This window comes from Camponotus vicinus, unplaced genomic scaffold (assembly GCF_025532165.1).
Source record: "Camponotus vicinus isolate PSW18456_S1 unplaced genomic scaffold, iyCamVici1.0 SCAF_6, whole genome shotgun sequence".
Classification (NCBI taxonomy): Eukaryota; Metazoa; Arthropoda; class Insecta; order Hymenoptera; family Formicidae; genus Camponotus; species Camponotus vicinus.
Window position 1 is genome coordinate 3,141,853 of NW_028141978.1, and position 10,147 is coordinate 3,151,999.

At 35.9% G+C, this 10,147-nt stretch overlaps 1 protein-coding gene across 3 annotated transcripts in view; it reads left to right on the top strand.

The window, feature by feature from the left end:
- The window catches only part of Wb (wing blister), a 141,373-nt gene that overhangs the window by 18,200 nt on the left and 113,026 nt on the right, over positions 1-10,147 (top strand). The window lies entirely within an intron of this gene.

The following is a 10,147-nucleotide window of genomic DNA, read 5'->3' on the forward strand; positions in this document are numbered from 1 at the left end:
TAAGTAGCGCGTAATGTTTCGATGTAGATGGAGAGACTCACGCGTCACAGATTATCGCCTTCCTATGTAACTCTTGCATGGAAAAGTTATGGGTTCTCGGGCACATTATCGGTCTGAGAAAACACTTGTTATAGTAAGAGAGCGGAACCCATAAGTTCTTTCCAAGACCACAAATTGTAAGCTCTCTCCCTCAAACGTGCACACATACATAAAATATATATACATCGTGATTGTCGTACAATGCACGTACTCGATTATCTCAGGAATGCAATTACCGTGAATTACCCTTTTGTCGCGCTCCTTTTCTCATATTGCATCGCACTCTGTCTATTTCTCCGCGTTTTTTTCGCCACGATGCGCTTAGCAGCACATTAGCATCACAATTATTGCGCAATTTTTCAAACACTCGTGTAATTTCGATATTAAATAATTATATTAATTCAATAATATATATTATATATTGAATTAATAAAATATATTAATTCAATAGACGCTATTAATAAATAAATAAATGTACTATTTATTCGAAACATACTTTATAATTTTATGCGGCGATTAAAAACTGTCACTTAATCATGTCTCGATCTTATGTCACAAAGTTAATGACGCGTCGCCTAATTTTCATTGGAAATAGTGTGAAAAATCCTAGTTTCGCAAACAATTGCGCATCGTCTCACACGCTATTGTTATCAATTGGAGGATATCGCGCCCATTTGCTCCAAATGGAGAAGGATAGGCGGCAGCAGGAAGCGCGATTATCGTATAGAAAATGACTCACAATCACTATTGTTGTCATCGACGGTCTATTGTGGGAATACTAAACGCGCGGCAGTCACTGTTCGAATTTATCGTCGGGCGTGGTGCGGCCACGTGGTAGCACGTCACTCACGTCAGACGATTTAAATTGCACGCGCCGCGCAAGAGAGCGGCTCGCGTTTACCGCACCCGCGATCGCTTTGACGTTTACCGCGCCAGGTGCGCCGGACATGTAAACAAAGAATGGTTATTGTATATGCATGTGCGCGCGCGTATTACAGTAGTCGCTACTTGCATCCTTTCATTGTACTATTTGCATTCCCTCTTGCATTCGTACTTGTTCCTCGCGATGGAACACTCTTAATGCACGTCTCGCGTAGGAGAGTTCGTGAAAAAAGATTCGTACACGTATGAACTCGACATTTCCGTCACACGATCGTATAATTTTTCTTAATCTGATATTGAATATTTTTAACAGTTAAATTTAATTACAAATAATATTTAATTACAAATATTTATATTCGATAGCTGAAGATTTTGAGATTACGAATCTCGAATTTTTAGAAGCCGGCCGAATGAAATAAGGATTAAAATTCTGCACAATCGCGAAACGTGGTGCAGCAATTACAATGAACTCGATACGCGTCGAGGCAGATTAGATCGCGCTTAATTGCGGCGACTTTGGCGCGAACGAGTGCCAATCGGCATTTCTATTAATCCCGCTCTTATCTCGATGACGTATCGCGTCGAATTCTTTGACTGGCACGTTCGAGTGCGGCGCGTGACCATTAATATTACGGCTCGTTAATCCCACGGAGAGCGAGTCTGATTAATCGATCGAGCCGCACCGGCGACCAGCTGACATCAATTACGATCGCATCGGACGGGTTTTCGTTTTCGACCCGATATCCGCCTCGGGACTTGTGTACGAAACTTGCCGGATCGATAATCGATTCCTCGCAGCGTGCAAACGCACCTGTAATCCTGAGCATCCGTGTAAATCAGGTGAACGAAACGTCGCATCGAGACGTGATGTATAAATAACGTGATTTATGTATGAGATTCTTTCCACAATTTTATTAATGGCAGTTGAAATTTTAAAAACAGACGAATTGTATTATTTTATATTTATTAGTTTCTTTATATTTTTATTTATATTTATATTTATTTATATATCTTTATATTTATTTATATATTTTTATATTTTTTATATATTTTTATATTTATATATTTTTATATATTTTTATATTTATTTTTATATTTATTAGCTCTTGCGAGATTTAAAATTAATTATAATAATTATAGAAACACATAAATTTTCACAATTAGAAATTTTAGATTGAGACAGTTCATTTTAAATTGAAACAGTTAATAAAATTTGTAAAGATTATTTCACAAGTACATGAATACAAATAATTGAATGTACGAAGTAACTTATAAATGCAAGAGCTCGTCGTAATCGGCATGAAGAGAGTGCTATGCCGGAAGTGCAATGTCAAAGTGAACGTACTAACATGTGTGTAAACGCACTTCAATCCAATGACGGTATCCAGCCCCGAGATTGGTACTCCAAATGAAGAAAATTAACTTTGACAGTTTGAAGTGGCGGTCACGAACATTTCTTTTCGCTGTCTCAATAGGGTAAAAATATCACCAACCGTCTGGAAAGCACACACGATGCTTCCTCTCTGCGGGTAGTCAAAGGTCGTAGATCCGGGAATGAAGTGCTAAGAATCCTGAAATTCGCACAATGGGGCACGTACTATATTCGAGATCGTAGTTCTCGACCAAATAAAGAGAAAGGTGCGTTAAAAAAATTTTCATTATAGTCGCAGCTTTTGTATTTTACATCGGTTTCGGTTTCTTGGAAAGACATCCTTTTTCCTTTGTCGACACACCCGAATACAAATGTCACTTTAGACCTATAGAGGAACAGTTAAACTAGCATTCCCGACACTTCTCGACAAATTTTTTTTTTCGCTTTTCGCCGGAAACGAGTCCTCGTTTTATTCGCCAATATGTTAATGGAGATGTAAAGCAATCCGCGATCTTGGACGAGATATCACGCTCGATAATTTATTATAATTATTGTCGGGTATCGGGTCTCTGCCACGTCAAGTGCTAATTTATTGCATGTATCGCCAACGGGACCTCCGCGATTTCTATTCATGTCTTACGCACACGCATATGAATAGACTCGACGCCGATTCTCAAAAGCGAGTAGGTTTCACGACAAATGACGCAACACACACACACGCACAATAAAATGTGAGCCCACTGAGAGTCCGTTCCCGAACCAATATTTTATTACTATACTCGTTCCGATACCGGTATCTCGTTCTTGATTTGTAGCCTACCGACAAAATGTCTGCTACCTCGCACACTATTTTGTCGCGATTTATTTAATGGTTGTGAAAACACAATATTATTAATATACGTGTGTTTTTTATAAAGTATCAATATATAAAAAATAAAAAAATTTAATTAAAGAATATAAGAAAGATTTAATTTAAATGTACATAAATAAAAATGATTACATTTATTAGTCATCTAGTTAAACATCAATATACTATAACTGGTGACAATTTTATTTTTATTCAAAATCTAATAATTTATCAAAAATAAATTATTTTTTAATCCGGTCCTTAAAAATTACATGGAACAATCCACAATTAATTATCAGAATCGTCAAAAAAATTTTTTGAAAGTCACTTTGAGAACTCAGGTTACCATATTTTACATCGTTAAGCGAGAGCGAGGCTTGACTCCAGTCAGTGGTTCGCTTTGTTGTATACGTACATATTTTTTTTGTGCTCACCGGAGGATACGATCCTCGAAACACGGATGAAACAAGCCGTGGCTGGCTAAACTATTAGTCATAAGGACCACCAAGCGCGGTCCAGTTGCATGTAGGCCAAACCGCACTGGGATATTTTGTAAACACGTTATCGTGAACACGAGGAGAAATGGGGCTCTTAAGTGTAGCTTGTCGAATCCTCCGTGAGGATACGCTGTATCTATTAGCGAACAGAATGTTTCTTCAGAGAGGGAATGGCTCAAGTGAGAGTCTCGTTCGATTCTCGAGAGGAAGGAATCACTCTTTGCCGGACAATGAGCTTGTTACGCGTGTAACGAACCGAAACGAACAAATGATGGTAGGTCGTCATTGTTTTTTGATGTGATAATAAACTTGCACTATATTTTCATATAATTAGCTTTCGATAAGCTTGGATAAATACACGCATATCGCTCACGAAATATTGACAATTCTGCTATTAGAAAAATATATTAATTGTATAATGATCACCGAAAAATATGACATCACGGATTTTATATTTTCATAATCGAGTGAGAGATAATATTGAGACGCAGCATAAAAATAAATTCAAATATGATATAATCTTTTTTTTTCAACTTTCTTCGCTTATAATTTTTATTATCAGAGTATATATTTCCGAAAAAACTTGGAATTCTCATAAATTTTTGTTTTATTATGAAAAATCAGGAAATTTTCATGGAATTTTTAAAATTACTTCTTTGATAATTTTTTTACATTCTCATCAGTATATATTAATTTATTCAATACATAAATATTTATTTAAAAAAATAGATTTAATAAAAAATATGAAATTTTTTAGGTTTAAATTATATTAAAATCACATTTATTAGTTATTCAATTAAAAAGCAATATACTATAAGTGTTGACAATTTTATTTTTATTCAAAATTTTATAATTTATCGAATCATTTATTTACTTATATTATATTATGATATAAACAAATTATTTATGTTATATTATAAAGTTTAGAATAAATAAATTTATTAAAATCGTATTTATACAAAAATATTCTTTAATTTTGTCTGGAATTTTGAAGAAAAGTACCTAGAAAATCATGAGATTCTCACGGAATTTATTTACAAGATTCGAGTATACATCCTGATTATGCTTTCTAACATTTCTCTCGCCTCATCTCGTGAATGTTAATGTGGAAATAATCGATTTGGACGGCGACAAATTGCAAAACGGCGTCGAACAGTTAGGATTAGATATGGCGACGTAATTCTAATAATAACGGCATCCTCCTGGGTGATAATTACCACAGAAGCCTTTACTACCGCGACGGCGTAAACTTCATCGAGCGTAAACCGATGGCGAGGTCGCGTCGTCCTCCGTCCCTCGGCGCATTCTGTCGCATGCAAATCACGCGGTATGTGTCGGTTGCGTAGTCTTACCTCTCGTACGCGTTGCGTAGGCTCGCAGACGCACGTGGACACGTGCGGGAAGACGAGACAGGAGTTATTTCCGTCGTCATCAGTCACTCTTAGCGGACTTAAAGTCCTCGCAGCGGCGAGCGCGAGAGGCGAAGAGGAAGCGAAAGGCGCGGAGAGCGGGAAAGGAGACTCCGATTTCGTTTGCGTGGACATGATACAATGTCGCGGTCTCTGCTCCTTTTCTGGAATCGCTGCGATCCTCCTTCTCGCCGTGTTGCGACTATTATAGGAAGACACTGTATGTACGTACATTTAGGAGAGAGTCGAAGTATATGGGAACGAGAGAGATGCAAGGGAGGGAAAGTCGTGTACTAAACGCAGAGTTGTTCGTCAAGCTTGGGAGACAGTGGTGGCAAAAGGAGAACTCTTTTAAATTTGAGAGTGTTTTCTCAGCAAACACTTAGGTGGATAACTAATTATAGAACTACTTAAATTGTGTAATTAATTTCGACCGAGTAAATTCTAAAAATAAAAAATAAAATATAATTTATAAGTTGTATAAGTTTTCAGTTAACAATTTTCAAACTGATACAGTGGATACATTTATTAGAATGTTTTTCCATAATATTTTTTCATAATTTTCATTCTGATTTCTCAATTTCCTTTAACAATTGCGATTATCTCTATGAAAAAAAAAGATTGTATTCATGGTAGCGTTTCGCTCGAGTTGTGCAACCCATTCATGAAACCCGAGTGCGTCTTGGCAGGTCAAATCGAGAACGGAAGAATACATCACACGCACATAACAAATGACTCGGTAGTAAAGGTTCTCGAACCAAGCCTCGGCCAATTTCCTGATCACTCATGTCTCTCCTCTGTCAACAGAAACGGACCACGCCTGTGTTCAGCACTTCACATGTTTGCTATGCTATTCATCGGACATGTATCCGACATTAGAGCACATCGGACGCGCCTTCTTGAAATTCGCGAAGCGATCGTTGCAAGGTGCATCGGGAGAAACGATCATGATAATCAACAGTTGCTTCGAAGACAGGAGAAATAGGACGCGTTACCTCGAACTCGATCGTTAGGATTTAAATCGTTCGTTGAATTTCCAGGAGAAACGAAGAGCGAAGGTAAAATGTGTGGGATGCGTCGCGATGAAAGCTATTCTTGGCGTAAGGAATGCAGCGGTGATAAATGTTTTTCGAGACGACAAAAAGAATTACACTAAAATCGTCAGGTTATAAAACAATAATATTTTTTCAAAATGTAAACATTTTTATTGGCACACATGTTAGTGGTTTCTGCGCAAAAGCGCACCATCTATTTTACATACATAATATATGCAGTAACATAAATAAAATAAATAAAATAAATAATATATACAAATATATATATATATATATATATATATATATATAATATAAATAATTTAATATATAAATAATATAATATGCAAGAATCTTTGGAAATATTTCTATTAACTTATATCATGGAATTGATTTTTTTTCGTGGCGATAGGAGAAATATTTGCACATTATTAGACGCTTTTAGAACGAGATACCATTGTGTTTTTGCTTGCCATTGAAACAACATCCTAATCGCGAGAGGAATAGGAGCGGTTCGACAGACACGCGCACAATGCGTGTCTGCTCGTTTTCCGACGAACGCGCGCCCAGTTGCTTTCTTTCTTACGCGCTCATAATGCGCGCAGTTTGGCGCAAGCAGCACGTTCGGGAGATTTCTGCCACGTTGTTCTTGAAATAGGGAGCTACTTATGTGCGCTTATGCATCGGGACTCGTACAGATTCGTCATCGGACTCAGAACGTACGAGCAAAGCGAGCGAAGCCTTCGCCTTTTACGTAGCCGACGTTTGTTTTGTTAGGGATCTTCTAGGGTTTGTGAGGAGCGTGGGATGCTTCCGCGCATTATTCGCGTACGTACGTCGCTTTTATGCACGGAAAGGATGATTAATCTTGATAAGTTTAAACGCTGTAAAGCAGGAAAAAAATTGCTTTAAACTGATAAATTAACGTTGATACACAGAAAAAAAGGACATTCTTGTTTTGAAAATATATTTAGTTTTAACATGGAAAAATCTTGAAATGAGATTATATTGCGTTAAGAAAAATATAATCGCTTGAATAATTGCTTACTTGAATGAAACCATTTTATACAGTTCAATCGAAAAAAATATATTCTTATGACTTAAGATTAATTTTCTTGAATGGAAAAGAAACAATGTTGGGTAGAAAATAACACTTTTAAATCAAAGATTATAGTTTTCTTAAATTAGAATTAAATAATTATATATTCTTGAGGTGAGAATTACAATATTAAAATAAGACTATAATATTGTTAAAATTTAAAATTATTAAATTCTTCTAAGAAGATTATAAATTGTTGCGTATATACGAAATAATGAACGCGTCAGTTTAAGTATACAAGTTTTGATTTGACACTTATTTTTTTCTGTGTATATTCGATTAAAATTTCTCGGTAGGTCGTGCAAATTTTCAATTTTTTCTACTTTACAAGTAATAAATGAACATCATAGATCTTCTTTTTTTAATAGAACATTGATTAAACAAAATTTCAAAATTAAAAACTATTGAATAATTAGTATTAAATGATATTTTTACAGTTTTGTTTATGTCAGCGTCAATTTGACTGCAGAATAATTCTGATTAATATAGATTTATTAAGATTGACAGTTGAAGAAAGCAGGCTAAACGAAAAAATGGCAGAAGGTTCGTTAACGATGTGAAATATTGCGAAGCGATTAGTGTAGTCTGATTAGCGCGTTTTGCATAACGCTTGGTTAACGATCTTTTTTACGATAGCACCTGTACACGAGCGTTAACAGGGCTGTTATTAAATATTATTTAAGCGAGCGATACCGAAGGATCATTATTTTCCGCTCATGTGATGTTGTATAAATCCGCGCGAGGCGCGAGCATTAATCAAAAGAGTGATGGATCACGAGTCATCCTCGCAGATAATACTGACAAAACGCAGCGAATTTGGCAGGACAAGTTCAGAATAAATTTATTAAAATCGTACATACATTAACAGTGAAGATAAACAATTAACAAAATTATTCGTCACAATATATCCTATCCAAATTATTAATGCTCACAATGCATTCAAAATGCAATTATATGAGAGCCAAATAGTAGAAGAAACATTTTTTACAAAAATAAAACGGGAATATAATATAAAATTTTATTCGCGAGAAATATTGTGAGGTACAAGTGGCTGGATAGAAAATCAAACCCGAATCTTTCGCTTTTTGGCCAACTGCTCCAAACCACTAAGCTATCCAGACCTCACACCTCGAGTCACATCTAAAACTACTATTTAAAATTTTTCTGGTGAAATATTACATGCAGTCCCTTTTCTTTCAACAGCTCAGTTAAAGAAGGCATCTAAAACGATAACGAGCATAATCAATGTATTTTCTCGTGCTCGTAATCTCTTCTAATGAAAAAACAAATTTAAATCTGAATTTTTGACTCTAATTTATCAAACTTTTATATTCACATTCCAAATAAGTGCCGATAGAGATATTCGTGTGTATGAACACTTCTTACCTTCCGTAAGAAACGGCGAGCACAACGCCATAAAGTGACCACATCTCTCAAGATCCCTCTAGTAAATACATCCCATACATTCCATAACGCATATCTTAAATCTGAATTCAAGATCAAGGTGTATTACAATACAAGAAAAATCTCGATATTTGCTTTTTATTTAAAAATTCAAGAAAATGATACATGAATGAAACCACGAAGAGTTATATATTAACAGTAATATTTTTTAAATAATAACAACTTGAGAAGAATTAAAAATGACTTATGTGTAATTTAATTTAGAGAAGGGATACAATGTTTTATTAAAGTTTTTGTCAATCGACACAAACGAGTCCAGGGAAGCCTCGATCGATCGCTTCTTTCCGCTGCAATTTCCGCGATGATCAATTCATTATATCACCGGCGCGGCGTGTCGCAAAGTGTCTTATCTCTCGCGGATAATTCGTCACGTTTCTTACATCGCTGTGCACTCGTGTAAGCCGTTGGAGAAGCTGGCGGAACCTGTTCGCTGCATCTCGTTGCTGCATCTGCGGCCTGTTCGCGCGCGCACGACTGGTTTTGCGTTGCGCTCTGTCAAAACCTGTTGATGGATGCGTCGTCCAGCAGAAAATGACGGGATCAGCCGCGTCGCTTCGATTACACAGTCCCTTTTTTTCATTTGTTTTGTTTGTCAGTTTCCCTCGTCTCGGAGATGTTATGCCCGATCCGACGCGAAAAATTGCGACTTTTTGATGTATAGTAATTATAACTGACGATTGGCCGGAATAATTACACGCGCACATTCGTATAATTGACGGCTCTGATCGATTGAAGTTTACGTTCCGGAACCTCGAATGCCGTGCACAACAAATATATCATATATATTTCTTGTAAAGCTGTCAATTGTCAGAAGTTTGATGCGCGTAAAATTATAATTTATTAAGAAACAAAGAGATACAGATCTATCACTCATTCTCTCTTTCTTTTTCGTTTACGATTTAAAGAGAAAATTATTATTCATTTATATCATGAATTGTTTAATTTGTTTTATTTAGAAATGAAAAGCGATTAATGGGTTTTTATCAGTTATGAGTTTATAAACCTGTCTAATAAAAATGTCAGGAGGAGAAACATCTCGGAAGACTGATGTAAAATTAGCTTTTCCTACATGAATTTTCTACATCAAATGAATTTATGAGACACTAATATACATCTTCGACCTCACAGCAGATGTTTGCCGAGTAAACATACGAAACGGCTGGGGACTGACACTCGCGATGATTTATCGGCGCCACGTACCAATACACCGATTCGTCAATGAAAGGCACCAGTAAAACCTCGTGAAACGAAAATAAAAAGAGATTTAAAAACAAAGTTTTGACGACGCGCGATTCTATTTCGGAATCTGACGAAAGTTTCGATGGTAACATAAAGCCTTTAAAAATGCACATTGCCCCAATTTTATATCGCAGTCAATTATGATGCCAAGCCATAACACTAATAAAAAGAAATTTACAACTTAATATAATTATGATAATATAATTGATATTTAAAATGTAGAAATTTTTCAAACAAGCTGTCATGTATTATTATGAGATTTTTT